Genomic DNA, 13,968 nt, shown 5'->3' on the forward strand with positions numbered 1-13,968 from the left:
CAGACCAATCGAAGGCTAGGCCAAAGTAACTCGATCTTTCCAAGAGTTGTGTGGCACAATTTTTGAAACAACCGCTAGGCGGAGAACTATTTGGCTTTTTTCCATAGCACTTTTCACCATAATCGTCATAAGGTTAGTCTCTGCACCCTTAAGCATACGAGAGTTTTCACAGACGAAAGCAGGCTGAGGCCTGGTAAACTTGGCATTTCCAATAGTTGGACTTAGAGACTACAAAGAAAGTGTTCTTTTAAGTATTATTCCACTGTGGTTTCACCAGTGTTTTCACAACCCGAGCTAGGTTCTCGTATTAGCATGAGAATCCTGCCTGGTAGTTGAGATTTCTGGGTGGGGTGTAATTGGGGGTTTCTGTCAGCCCTGCCTTTGATTTATTTACCTCCAGAGTTGGAAAGTGCATATTTGGGTGAGATGGGAAAAGTGTGGATCGTGCTTCAGATTTCATCCTGACACTTTTGAAATCACCAGTATGTTCGTAATTATGTGCCATTTCCATAGCGTTTTTTACTGTAATAGTGATAAGGTTAGTCTCTGCATCCCGAAGCCTATGATGCCTTTCGGTAGAGAAAACTCTACTGAGTCCCAGGTAACTTGGTATTTCTCAGAGCTGACACCGGAGCCTTGGAAAATGGGATTGTTTTCAGTATTATTTCACCATCCTTTCACCACTGTTTCAAGAATGGGAGTACTTTTCAAGCGTTACCGTAAGAATCCTTCTTTGGAGATGAGATATTTTTCTGGGTGGCAAGTGCAGGGCCTCTGTGACTCCTGGGTTTGTTGGACTAGCGCCAGACATGAGAAGTGCGCCTTTTTGTGAGAGGCCGGCTCCTTTCTCATCAGAGAGAGTAAACCAGCAAAGGTGCCTTCTTCCTGTCTGTGAAGGATGTCACCGCCCAGGGGGAAATAGTCAAGCACTATAAGATCCGCTCCCTGGAGGAAGGGGGCTGCTACATCTCCCTCCGGGTCACCTTCCCCTCGCTCCAGGCCCTGGTGCAGCACTACTGCAAGAAAGGGGATGGTTTGTGCCAGAGGCTGACCGTGCCCTGCGTCAGCCTTGCTCCTCATAACCCCTGGGCCCAGGACAAGTGGGAGATCCCCCGGCAGTCTCTCAGGCTGGTCAGGAAACTCGGATCAGGGCAGTTTGGCGAAGTCTGGATGGGCTACTACAGAAACAATGTGAAGGTGGCCATCAAGACCTTGAATGAGGGAAGGATGTCTCCGGAAGCCTTCCTGGGTCAGGCGAACCTGATGAAGGCTCTGTAGCACGAGAGGCTGGTCTGGCTCTACACCATGGTCCCCAAGGAGCCCATCTATATTGTCACCGAGTATGTGGCCAGAGGGTGCCTGCTGGATTTCCTGAAGACAGACTACGGTGGCAGACTGTCCCTCCCGAGACTGATCGACATGTCAGCCCAGATCACCGAAGGGATGGCGTACATCGAGCACATGAATTCTATCCACCGCTACCTATGGGCGGCCAACATCCTGGTGTCTGAGACCTTGTGTTGCAAAATCGCTGACTTCGGTTTGGCCAGGATCATCGACAGTGAATACACTGCCCAGGAGGGTGAGAAGAGCCCCACAACTGCAGGGGAGACCTTGGGCCTTACCTCCCCGACTCCCCAAAGCCTCTTGACATTACATGGTACGGCCCCATGTGCAAAGACCTGAGAGCACTGTGGTTTCTACAATTCTAGACCAGCATTTCCCTAACTGTGTTCAGCAGAGTAGTAATGCCCCCAGACCTCCCACTGAGGAATGGCTTTAGGATAAGGTCAGTTTGGAGAAACTGCAGTTCATCACCCTTCCTGCCTTGCAGATTCCCAATGCACAGCAGCATAAAGGCACTGAGAAGTCCTGCAGCCAAGCAACAATTCACATTCACCTCACCTGGTGTCTCCTGAACTAGTTTCAGCCCCCAATACTATTTCCACCTGGGTCCTATTAATCTCCCACAGAACTAGGCTTTCACAGAGCACACTTTGGGAAACACAGCTCAAACGTGTGAGCAGCAAACCTTACACCTGAATTAGGGTCTGCACAGAGCTCTCAGTTTTCTCTGCTAATATAACTGAGGTACAAGTTGACTTCACAAGAGGATCCGAGGGGTCAAATACATTTGCCTGTGAGCCAGTGAGATTCGCCGAGCATATGAATCAGCCATGCAAAAGGGTAGATGCGGCTGGTTCCCTGGGGAACTTCAGGCTAGCTGGGCCACTGAGAGAGCCGGTCAAGGGGAGGGAGTGCCACTCGAGCCCTGTGCTCTCCTGGGAACGCCGACCAGGCCCACCGCTTTCACAGGGCCTCATGGGGAATCAGGATGCAAGTCCATCTTCATCGTGATTCTAGGCGGTCCAGGAATACAAAAAAAAAAAAAAAAAAAGACTGAAAAAGGATCCAAACTTTTCATCGTTCCTTTCAGAATCATTTGATTCATCAGCTAGGAATGGCGATTCCTTCTCCAGACCAATCGAAGGCTAGGCCAAAGTAACTCCATCTTTCCAAGAGGTATGCGGCACAACTTTTGAAATAACTGCTAGGTTGAGAACTATTTGGTATTTTTCCATAGCACTTTTCACCATAATTGTCATAAGGTTGGTCTCTGCATCCTTAAGCATACGAAAGTTTTCACAGACAAAAGTATGCTGAGGCCCAGTAAACTTGGCATTTCCAATAGTTGCTACTAGAGACTATAAAGAAAGTGTTCTTTTAAGTATTACTCCATTGTGGTTTCACCATTATTTTCTGAACCAGAGCAGGTTTCATGCATTAGCATAAGAATCCTTCCTCCTAGTTGAGATTTCTGTGTGGGGTGTAAGTGCGGGGCTTCTGTGAGCCCTGTGTTTGATTTGTTTACCTCCAGAGTTGGTAAGTGCATATTTGCGTGAGATGGGAAAAGTGTGGATCATGCTTCAGATTTCATCCTGACACTTTTGACATAACCACTATGTTGGTAATTATGTGCCGTTTCCATAGCGTTTTTCACCGTAATAGTTATAAGCTTGGTCTCTGCATCCTTAAGCCTATGATGCCTTTCGCAGAGAAAACTCTACTGACGCCCAGGTAACGTGGTATTTCCCAGAGCTGGCACCAGAGCCTTTGAAGATACGATTGTTTTCAGTATTATTTCACTATCCTTTCACCACTGTTTCAAGAACGGGAGCACTATTCAACCGTTAGGATAAGAATCCTTCTTTAGAGATGAGATATTTTTCTGGGGTGGCAAGTGCAGGGCCTCTGTCAGTCCTGGGTTTGTTGGACTAGAGCCAGACATGAGAAGTGCGCCTTTGTGTGAGAGGTGAATAGTGTGGATCCTCTTTCAGTTTAAAGTGTCAGGTTGAAGTCAGAAGAACAATCCACACTGTTCCCATCACACGCAAATATGCACTTACCAACTCTGGAGGTAAACAAATCAAACACAGGGCTGACAGAAGCCCCACACTTACACCCCACACAGAAATCTCAACTAGGAGGAAGGATTCTTTTGCTAATGGATGAAATCTGCTCTGGTTGTGAATATAATAGTGAAACCACAGTGGAAGAAGGACTTGCATCCTGATTCCCCATGAGGCCCTGTGACAGTGGTGGGCCTGGTCGGAGTTCCCAGGAGAGCACAGGGCTCGAGTGGCACTCCCTCCCCTTGCCCGGCTCTCTCAGTGGCCCAGCCAGCCTGAAGTTCCCCAGGGAACCAGCCACATCTATCCTTTTGCATGGCTGATTCATATGCTCAGCGAACTTGCTTGCTTGCAGGGAAATGTATTTGACACCTCAGATCCTCTTGTAAAAGTGAATTTGTACCTCAGTTATATTAGCAGAGAAAACTGAGAGTTCTGTGCAGACCCTAATTCAGGTGTAAGGTTTACTGCTCGCGCATTTGAGCTGTGTTTCCCAAAGTGCGCTCTGTGAAAGCCTAGTTCTGCGGGAGACTAATAGGACCCAGGTGGAAATAGTATTGGGGGCTGAAACTAGTTAAGGAGACACCAGTCTAAAGACTGAAACAGGATCCACACTTTTCACTGTTCTTCTCAAAATCATTTGATTCATCAGCGAGGAATGGCGATTGCTTCTCCAGACCAATCGAAGGCTAGGCCAAAGTAACTCCAGATTTCCAAGAGGTGTGTGGCAAAACTTTTGAAATAACTGCTAGGTTGAGAACTACTTGGTATTTTTTGGTAGCACTTCTCACCATAATTTTCATAAGGTTGGTCTCTGCATCCTTAAGCATACGATAGTTTTCAAGGACAAAAGTATGCTAAGGCCCAGTAAACTTGGCATTTCCAATAGCCGGTAATAGAGACTATAAAAAAAGTGTTCTTTTAAGTATCATTCCACTGTGGTTTCACTATTACTTTCAGAACCAGAACAGGTTTCTCTCATTAGCATAAGAATCCTGCCTGGTAGTTGAGATTTATGTGTGGGGTGTAAGTGCCCGGCCTCTGTGAGCCCTGTGTTTGATTTGTTTACCTCCAAAGTTGGTAAGTGCATATTTGCATATGATGGGAACAGTGTGGATCGTGCTTCTGATTTCATCCTGACACTTTTCAAATAACCAGTATGTTGGTAATTATGTGCCATTTCCATAGCATTTTTAACCGTAATAGTGATAAGGTTGGTGTCTGCATCCTTAAGCCTATGATGCTTTTCGCAGAGAAAACTCTACTGGGGCCCAGGTAAGTTGGTGTTTCCCATACCTGGCACCAGAGCCTTTGAAGATACGATTGTTTTCAGTATTATTTGACCATCCTTTCACCACTGTTTCAAGAATGGGAGTACTTTTCAATTGTTAGCATAAGAATCCTTCTTTGGAGATGAGAGATTTTTCTGGGTGGCAAGTGCAGGGCCTCTGTCAGTCCTGGGTTTGTTGGACTAGCGCCAGACATGAGAAGTGCGCATTTGTGTGAGAGGTGAATAGTGCGGATCCTGTTTCAGAACTTGTAACTGTTCTTCTCAGAATCATTTGATTCATCAGTTAGGAATGACGATGCCTTCTCCAGACCAATCGAAGGCTAGGCCAAAGTAACTCGATCTTTACAAGAGGTGTGTGGCAAAACTTTTGAAATAACCGCTAGGTTGAGAACTATTTGGTGTTTTTTCATAGCACTTTTCACCATAATTTTCATAAGATTGTTCTCTTCATCCTTAAGAATAGCGTAGTTTTCACAGACAGAAGTATGCTGAGGCCCAGTAAACTTGGCATTTCCAATAGTTGGTACTAGAGACTATAAAGAAAGTTTTCTTTTAAGTATTACTGCACTGTGGTTTCACCATTATTTTCAGAACCATGAGAAGTGCGCCTTTGTGGGACAGGTGAATAGTGCGGATCCTGTTTCAGTCTAAAGACTGAAACAGGATCCGCACTTTTCACCGTTCCTTTCAGAATCATTTGATTCATCAGCTAGGAATGGCGATTGCATCACCAGACCAATCGAAGGCTAGGCCAAAGTACCTCGATCTTTCCAAGAGGTCTGTGGCCGAACTTTTGAAAGAACCGCTAAGTGGAGAACTATTTGTTATTTTTCCGAAGCACTTTTCACCGTAATTGCCATAAGGTTGGTCTCTGCATCCTTAAGCATACCAGACTCTTCACAGACGAAACAGGCTGAGGCCCATGAATCTTGGCATTTCCAATAGTTGGTCCTAGAGACTACCAAGAAAGTGTTCTTTTAAGTATTATTCTGTTGTGGTTTCAGCATTATTTTCAGAACCCGAGCAGGGTTCTCGCATTAGCATAAGAATCTTGCCGGGTAGTTGGTATTTCATGGTGGGGTGTAAGTGCGGGGCTTCTGCCAGCCCTGCCTTTGATTTGTTTACCTCCAGAGTTGGAAAGTGCATAGTTGTGTGAGATGGGAAAAGTGTGGATCGTGCTTCAGATTTCATCCTGACACTTTGAAATGACCAGTGTGTTGGTAATTATTTGCCATTTCCATGGCGTTTGGCCCCGTAATAGTCATGAAGTCGGTCTCTGCATCCTGAAGCCTATGATGCTTTTTGCAGAGAAACCTCTGCTGAGGCCCAGGTAACTTGCTATTTCCCATAGCTGGCACAGGAGCCTTGGAAGATAGGATTGTTTTCAGTATTATTTCACCATTTTTTCACCACTGTTTCATGAACGGGAGCCCTTTTCAACCGTTAGCGGAAGAATCCTTCTTTGGAGATAAGATATTTTTCTGGGGTAGCAAGTGCAGGGCCTCTGTCAGTCCTGGGTTTGTTGGACTAGCGCCAGACATGAGAAGTGCGCCTTTTTGGGACAGGTGAATAGTGCGGATCCAGTTTCAGTCTAAAGACTAAAACTGGATCCGCACTTTTCACCGTTCCTTTCAGAATCATTTGATTCATCAGCTAGGAATGGCGATTGCTTCTCCAGACCACCGAAGGCTAGGCCAAAGTACCTGGATCTTTCCAAGAGGTGTGTGGCCCAACTTTTGAAAGAACCGCTAAGTGGAGAACTATTTGGTATTTTTTCGAAGCACTTTTCACCGTAGTTGTCATAAGGTTGGTCTCTGCATCCTTAAGCTTACGAGAGTTTTCACAGACGAAACAGGCTGAGGCCCAGTAATCTTGGCATTTCCAATAGTTTTTCCTAGAGACTAGCAAGAAAGTGTTCTTTTAAGTATTATTCCGTTGTGGTTTCAGCATTATTTTCAGAACCCGAGCAGGGTTCTCGCATTAGCATAAGAATCCTGCCTGGTAGTTGAGATTTCTGGGTGGGGTATAAGTTGGGGGATTCTGTCAGCCCTGCCTTTGATTTGTTTACCTCCAGAATTGGAAAGTGCATAATTGCGTGAGATGGGAAAAGTGTGGATCGTGTTTCAAGATTTCATACTGACATTTGAAATGATCAGTGTGTTGGTAATTATTTGCCATTTCCATGGCGTTTGGCACCGTAATAGTCATGAGGTCGGTCTCTGCATCCTGAAGCCTATGATGCTTTTTGCAGAGAAACCTCTGCTGAGGCCCAGTTAACTTGCTATTTCCCATAGCTGGCACAGTAGCCTTGGAAGATAGGATTGTTTTCAGTATTATTTCACCATTTTTTCACCACTGTTTGAAGAACGGGAGCCCTTTTCAACCGTTAGCGGAAGAATCCTTCTTTGGAGATGAGATATTTTTCTGGGGTGGCAAGTGCAGGGCCTCTGTCAGTCCTGGGTTTGTTGGACTAGCGCCAGACATGAGAAGTGCGCCTTTGTGGGACAGGTGAATAGTGCGGATCCTGTTTCAGTCTAAAGACTGAAACAGGATCCGCACTTTTCACCGTTCCTTTCAGAATCATTTGGTTCATCAGCTAGGAATGGCGATTGCTTCTCCAGACCAATCGAAGGCTAGGCCAATGTAACTCGATCTTTCCAAGAGGTGTGTGGCCCACCTTTTGAAAGAACCGCTAAGTGGAGAACTATTTGGTATTTTTCCGAATCACTTTTCACCGTAATTGTCCTAAGGTTGGTCTCTGCATCCTTAAGCATACCAGAGTTTTCACAGACGAAACAGGCTGAGGCCCATTAATCTTGGCATTTCCAATAGTTGGTCCCAGAGACTACCAAGAAAGTGTTCTTTTAAGTATTATTCTGTTGTGGTTTCAGCATTATTTTCAGAACCCGAGCAGGGTTCTCGCATTAGCATAAGAATCCTGCCTGGTAGTTGAGATTTCATGGTGGGGTGTAAGTGCGGGGCTTCTGTCAGCCCTGCCTTTGATTTGTTTACCTCCAGAGTTGGAAAGTGCATATTTGCGTGAGATGGGAAAAGTGTGGATGGTGCTTCAGATTTCATCCTGACACTTTGAAACGACCAGTGTGTTGGTAGTTATTTGCCATTTCCATGGCGTTTGGCACCGTAATAGTCATGAGGTCGGTCTCTGCATCCTGAAGCCTATGATGCTTTTTGCAGAGAAACCTCTGCTGAGGCCCAGGTAACTTGCTATTTCCCATAGCTGGCACAGGAGCCTTGGAAGATAGGATTGTTTTCAGTATTATTTCACCATTTTTTCACCACTGTTTCAAGAACGGGAGCCCTTTTCAACCGTTAGCAGAAGAATCCTTCTTTGGAGATGAGATATTTTTCTGAGGTGGCAAGTGCAGGGCCTCTGTCAGTCCTGGGTTTGTTGGACTAGCGCCAGACATGAGAAGTGCGCCTTTGTGGGACAGGTGAATAGTGCGGATCCTGTTTCAGTCTAAAGACTGAAACAGGATCCGCACTTTTCACCGTTTCTTTCAGAATCATTTGATTCATCAGCTAGGAATGGCGATTGCTTCTCCAGACCAATCGAAGGCTAGGCCAAAGTACCTCGACCTTTCCAAGAGGTGTGTGGCCCAACTTTTGAAAGAACCGCTAAGTGGAGAACTATTTGGTATTTTTTCGAAGCACTTTTCACCGTAGTTGTCATAAGGTTGGTCTCTGCATCCTTAAGCTTACGAGAGTTTTCACAGACGAAACAGGCTGAGGCCCAGTAATCTTGGCATTTCCAATAGTTTTTCCTAGAGACTAGCAAGAAAGTGTTCTTTTAAGTATTATTCCGTTGTGGTTTCAGCATTATTTTCAGAACCCGAGCAGGGTTCTCGCATTAGCATAAGAATCCTGCCTGGTAGTTGAGATTTCTGGGTGGGGTATAAGTTGGGGGATTCTGTCAGCCCTGCCTTTGATTTGTTTACCTCCAGAATTGGAAAGTGCATAATTGCGTGAGATGGGAAAAGTGTGGATCGTGTTTCAAGATTTCATACTGACATTTGAAATGATCAGTGTGTTGGTAATTATTTGCCATTTCCATGGCGTTTGGCACCGTAATAGTCATGAGGTCGGTCTCTGCATCCTGAAGCCTATGATGCTTTTTGCAGAGAAACCTCTGCTGAGGCCCAGGTAACTTGCTACTTCCCATAGCTGGCACAGGAGCCTTGGAAGATAGGATTGTTTTCAGTATTATTTCACCATTTTTTCACCACTGTTTCAAGAACGGGAGCACTTTTCAACCGTTAGCGGAAGAATCCTTCTTTGGAGATGAGATATTTTTCTGGGGTGGCAAGTGCAGGGCCTCTGTCAGTCCTGGGTTTGTTGGACTAGCACCAGACATGAGAAGTGCGCCTTTGTGGGACAGGTGAATTGTGCGGATCCTGTTTCAGTCTAAAGACTGAAACAGGATCCGCACTTTTCACCGTTCCTTTCAGAATCATTTGATTCATCAGCTAGGAATGGCGATAGGTTCTCCAGACCAATCGAAGGCTAGGCCAAAGTAACTCGATCTTTCCAAGAGGTGTGTGGCCCAACTTTTGAAAGAACCGCTAAGTGGAGAACTATTTGGTATTTTTCCTAAGCACTTTTCACCGTAATTGTCCTAAGGTTGGTCTCTGCATCCTTAAGCATACCAGAGTTTTCACAGACGAAACAGGCTGAGGCCCATTAATCTTGGCATTTCGAATAGTTGGTCCTAGAGACTACCAAGAAAGTGTTCTTTTAAGTATTATTGTGTTGTGGTTTCAGCATTATTTTCAGAACACGAGCAGGGTTCTCGCATTAGCATAAGAATCCTGCCTGGTAGTTGAGATTTCATGGTGGGGTGTAAGTGCGGGGCTTCTGTCAGCCCTGCCTTTGATTTGTTTACCTCCAGAGTTGGAAAGTGCATATTCGGGTGAGATGGGAAAAGTGTGGATCGTGCTTCAGATTTCATCCTGACACTTTGAAATGACCAGTGTGTTGGTAATTATTTGCCATTTCCATGGCGTTTGGCACCGTAATAGTCATGAGGTCGGTCTCTGCATCCTTAAGCCTATGATGCTTTTTGCAGAGAAACCTCTGCTGAGGCCCAGGTAACCTGCTATTTCCCATAGCTGGCACAGGAGCCTTGGAAGATAGGATTGTTTGCAGTATTATTTCACCATTTTTTCACCACTGTTTCAAGAACGGGAGCCCTTTTCAACCATTAGCGGAAGAATCCTTCTTTGGAGATGAGATATTTTTCTGGGGTGGCAAGTGCAGGGCCTCTGTCAGTCCTGGGTTTGTTGGACTAGCGCCAGACATGAGAAGTGCGCCTTTGTGGGACAGGTGAATAGTGCGGATCCTGTTTCAGTCTAAAGACTGAAACAGGATCCGCACTTTTCACCGTTCCTTTCAGAATCATTTGATTCATAAGCTAGGAATGCCGATTGCTTCTCCAGACCAATCGAAGGCTAGGCCAAAGTAACTCGATCTTTCCAAGAGGTGTGTGGCCCAACTTTTGAAAGAACGGCTAAGTGGAGAACTATTTGGTATTTTTCCTAAGCACTTTTCACCGTAATTGTCCTAAGGTTGGTCTCTGCATCCTTAAGCATACCAGAGTTTTCACAGACGAAACAGGCTGAGGCCCATTAATCTTGGCATTTCCAATAGTTGGTCCTAGAGACTACCAAGAAAGTGTTCTTTTAAGTATTATTCCGTTGTGGTTTCAGCATTATTTTCAGAACACGAGCAGGGTTCTCGCATTAGCATAAGAATCCTGCCTGGTAGTTGAGATTTCATGGTGGGGTGTAAGTGCGGGGCTTCTGTCAGCCCTGCCTTTGATTTGTTTACCTCCAGAGTTGGAAAGTGCATATTCGGGTGAGATGGGAAAAGTGTGGATCGTGCTTCAGATTTCATCCTGACACTTTGAAATGACCAGTGTGTTGGTAATTATTTGCCATTTCCATGGCGTTTGGCACCGTAATAGTCATGAGGTCGGTCTCTGCATCCTGAAGCCTATGATGCTTTTTGCAGAGAAACCTCTGCTGAGGCCCAGGTAACCTGCTATTTCCCATAGCTGGCACAGGAGCCTTGGAAGATAGGATTGTTTGCAGTATTATTTCACCATTTTTTCACCACTGTTTCAAGAACGGGAGCCCTTTTCAACCATTAGCGGAAGAATCCTTCTTTGGAGATGAGATATTTTTCTGGGGTGGCAAGTGCAGGGCCTCTGTCAGTCCTGGCTTTGTTGGACTAGCGCCAGACATGAGAAGTGCGCCTTTGTGGGACAGGTGAATAGTGCGGATCCTGTTTCAGTCTAAAGACTGAAACAGGATCCGCACTTTTCACCGTTCCTTTCAGAATCATTTGATTCATAAGCTAGGAATGCCGATTGCTTCTCCAGACCAATCGAAGGCTAGGCCAAAGTAACTCGATCTTTCCAAGAGGTGTGTGGCCCAACTTTTGAAAGAACCGCTAAGTGGAGAAGTATTTGGTATTTTTCCTAAGCACTTTTCACCGTAATTGTCCTAAGGTTGGTCTCTGCATCCTTAAGCATACCAGAGTTTTCACAGACGAAACAGGCTGAGGCCCATTAATCTTGGCATTTCCAATAGTTGGTCCTAGAGACTACCAAGAAAGTGTTCTTTTAAGTATTATTCCGTTGTGGTTTCAGCATTATTTTCAGTACCCAAGCAGGGTTCTCGCATTAGCATAAGAATCCTGCCTGGTAGTTGAGATTTCATGGTGGGGTGTAAGTGCGGGGCTTCTGTCAGCCCTGCCTTTGATTTGTTTACCTCCAGAGTTGGAAAGTGCATAGTTGGGTGAGATGGGAAAAGTGTGGATCGTGCTTCAGATTTCATCCTGACACTTTGAAATGACCAGTGTGTTGGTAATTATTTGCCATTTCCATGGCGTTTGGCACCGTAATAGTCATGAGGTCGGTCTCTGCATCCTGAAGCCTATGATGCTTTTTGCAGAGAAACCTCTGCTGAGGCCCAGGTAACTTGCTATTTCCCATAGCTGGCACAGGAGCCTTGGAAGATAGGATTGTTTTCAGTATTATTTCACCATTTTTTCACCACTGTTTCAAGAAAGGGAGCCCTTTTCAACCGTTAGCGGAAGAATCCTTCTTTGGAGATGAGATATTTTTCTGGGGTGGCAAGAGCAGGGCCTCTGTCAGTCCTGGGTTTGTTGGACTAGCGCCAGACATGAGAAGTGCGCCTTTGTGGGACAGGTGAATAGTGCGGATCCTGTTTCAGTCTAAAGACTGAAACAGGATCCGCACTTTTCACCGTTCCTTTCAGAATCATTTGATTCATCAGCTAGGAATGGCGATTGCTTCTCCAGAACAATCGAAGGCTAGGCCAAAGTACCTCGATCTTTCCAAGAGGTGTGTGGCCCAAGTTTTGAAAGAACCGCTAAGTGGAGAACTATTTGGTATTTTTCCGAAGCACTTTTCACCGTAATTGTCCTAAGGTTGGTCTCTGCATCCTTAAGCATACCAGACTTTTCACAGACGAAACAGGCTGAGGCCCAGTAATCTTGGCATTTCCAATAGTTGGTCCTAGAGACTACCAAGAAAGTGTTCTTTTAAGTATTATTCTGTTGTGGTTTCAGCATTATTTTCAGAACCCGAGCAATGTTCTCGCATTAGCATAAGAATCCTGCCTGGTAGTTGAGATTTCATGGTGGGGTGTAAGTGCGGAGCTTCTGTCAGCCCTGCCTTTGATTTGTTTACCTCCAGAGTTGGAAAGTGCATATTTGCGTGAGATGGGAAAAGTGTGGATCGTGCTTCAGATTTCATCCTGACACTTTGAAATGACCAGTGTGTTGGTAATTATTTGCCATTTCCATGGCGTTTGGCACCGTAATAGTCATGAGGTCGGTCTCTGCATCCTGAAGCCTATGATGCTTTTTGCAGAGAAACCTCTGCTGAGGCCCAGGTAACTTGCTACTTCCCATAGCTGGCACAGGAGCCTTGGAAGATAGGATTGTTTTCAGTATTATTTCACCATTTTTTCACCACTGTTTTAAGAACGGGAGCACTTTTCAACCGTTAGCGGAAGAATCCTTCTTTGGAGATGAGATATTTTTCTGGGGTGGCAAGTGCAGGGCCTCTGTCAGTCCTGGGTTTGTTGGACTAGCGCCAGACATGAGAAGTGCGCCTTTGTGGGACAGGTGAATTGTGCGGATCCTGTTTCAGTCTAAAGACTGAAACAGGATCCGCACTTTTCACCGTTCCTTTCAGAATCATTTGATTCATCAGCTAGGAATGGCGATTGGTTCTCCAGACCAATCGAAGGCTAGGCCAAAGTAACTCGATCTTTCCAAGAGGTGTGTGGCCCAACTTTTGAAAGAACCGCTAAGTGGAGAACTATTTGGTATTTTTCCTAAGCACTTTTCACCGTAATTGTCCTAAGGTTGGTCTCTGCATCCTTAAGCATACCAGAGTTTTCACAGACGAAACAGGCTGAGACCCATTAATCTTGGCATTTCCAATAGTTGGTCCTAGAGACTACCAAGAAAGTGTTCTTTTAAGTATTATTGTGTTGTGGTTTCAGCATTATTTTCAGAACACGAGCAGGGTTCTCGCATTAGCATAAGAATCCTGCCTGGTAGTTGAGATTTCATGGTGGGGTGTAAGTGCGGGGCTTCTGTCAGCCCTGCCTTTGATTTGTTTACCTCCAGAGTTGGAAAGTGCATATTTGGGTGAGATGGGAAAAGTGTGGATCGTGCTTCAGATTTCATCCTGACACTTTGAAATGACCAGTGTGTTCGTAATTATTTGCCATTTCCATGGCGTTTGGCACCGTAATAGTCATGAGGTCGGTCTCTGTATCCTGAAGCCTATGATGCTTTTTGCAGAGAATCCTCTGCTGAGGCCCAGGTAACCTGCTATTTCCCATAGCTGGCACAGGAGCCTTGGAAGATAGGATTGTTTGCAGTATTATTTCACCATTTTTTCACCACTGTTTCAAGAACGGGAGCCCTTTTCAACCTTTAGCGGAAGAATCCTTCTTTGGAGATGAGATATTTTTCTGGGGTGGCAAGTGCAGGGCCTCTGTCAGTCCTGGGTTTGTTGGACTAGCGCCAGACATGAGAAGTGCGCCTTTGTGGGACAGGTGAATAGTGCGGATCCTGTTTCAGTCTAAAGACTGAAACAGGATCCGCACTTTTCACCGTTCCTTTCAGAATCATTTGATTCATCAGCTAGGAATGCCGATTGCTTCTCCAGACCAATCGAAGGCTAGGCCAAAGTAACTCGATCTTTCC

The 13,968-nt window shown here is 45.5% G+C and overlaps 1 pseudogene; it reads left to right on the forward strand.

The window, feature by feature from the left end:
* The first annotated feature begins 694 nt into the window (after positions 1 to 694).
* LOC123629150 lies at positions 695 to 1,686 on the forward strand (annotated as a pseudogene).
* The last annotated feature ends 12,282 nt before the right edge of the window (positions 1,687 to 13,968 follow it).

The sequence above is a fragment of the Lemur catta genome (assembly GCF_020740605.2).
Source record: "Lemur catta isolate mLemCat1 chromosome 10 unlocalized genomic scaffold, mLemCat1.pri SUPER_10_unloc_1, whole genome shotgun sequence".
Lineage (NCBI taxonomy): Eukaryota > Metazoa > Chordata > Mammalia > Primates > Lemuridae > Lemur > Lemur catta.